The sequence below is a fragment of the Anoplolepis gracilipes genome, chromosome 15 (assembly GCF_047496725.1).
Source record: "Anoplolepis gracilipes chromosome 15, ASM4749672v1, whole genome shotgun sequence".
Classification (NCBI taxonomy): domain Eukaryota; kingdom Metazoa; phylum Arthropoda; class Insecta; order Hymenoptera; family Formicidae; genus Anoplolepis; species Anoplolepis gracilipes.
The window spans coordinates 7,434,215-7,435,417 of NC_132984.1; positions in this window are offsets into that span (position 1 = coordinate 7,434,215).

Sequence of the window (1,203 nt, forward strand, 5' to 3'; positions counted from 1 at the left end):
TAAACAGTAGTCATATTTTGATTATATATAAAGAGCTAAGCATATGAGTGGAATTATTAATAAACCGGAAATACAAGTCAAATTTGAAACAATGAACTTGCGTAATGAAGTTATATGTATTCATCAATAGTAAAAATGTACGATTCTATATGAGTTTACATTTTCTCTCGCATAAAATGGAGTAATCTGTATTGCTTATCAAAAATAGATAGTAAAAAAAATATCTTTCAAGCACTAGACAATGTTTTAAAAATCGTAGTTTGTAAAAAAAGTTACAAAGTATAACAATATTCGATGTAAAACCATATAATTATGAAACTCGTTTCTCATACTGAAAGCACGGGACAATGTGAAATAAACCAGATCGTCTTAAGTTTTTTTACAGATATGGACTAGACTTTGTTTAGTAAATCTAGTTGAAGTCTGTAATCTATCTTTATTTAATAAATGTGACCTATACATAAATTAAATACTGACTGTTCATTTACAGTTTGGCTCGTTTCAGGCTATATAATACTTTCTTATTTTTGTAATTTACATTAACGAGTTTTCTCATTATATTTATCAATTATAAATTTATTTTTCAATTTTTGACATTTCTGAAGTATGTAAGGTTCTGCATATTTGTTTAATTTTATGCGTGTGCGTGTGTATGTGCAGTATAGTTACTGCTTCCTCTATATTTTTAAATTATATAAATTGAATTATTTATTTTTTTTTATCATTAGCGATAATTTATTATTTGAAATTACTGTTATAAATTGATATTTATTTTATACTCAAATAATAAATATTGGTGTTTTAATTATTGTTAATATTATATAACAATATACATATAATATTATATAGTCGTATTATATATATATATAAATTTGCTAATATATTTTATAGAATACACATAGTGTCTGAAAATTACATCCGAAATATAATTTGTAAAAATTATTTTGTTTATAACTTTTTAATAAACGACCGATGGCTACAATCTTTTGAACGTTACTCAGGGAACATTACTCATGACTTTGATAACATCAAGATCAAGGAAGTTGGTTTCTTTTTCTTAAGGTTTACAAAAATCCAAATTATTAATTAAGCTCATTAGAAATTTGATCGATTTTAAGCGTGAGTTATAAGTGTCGCCAGTGCCGTGTTATTCACTTGCGCAAAGTAAAAGTAATTAAAAGAACTTCTTGTTTGCATATTTTT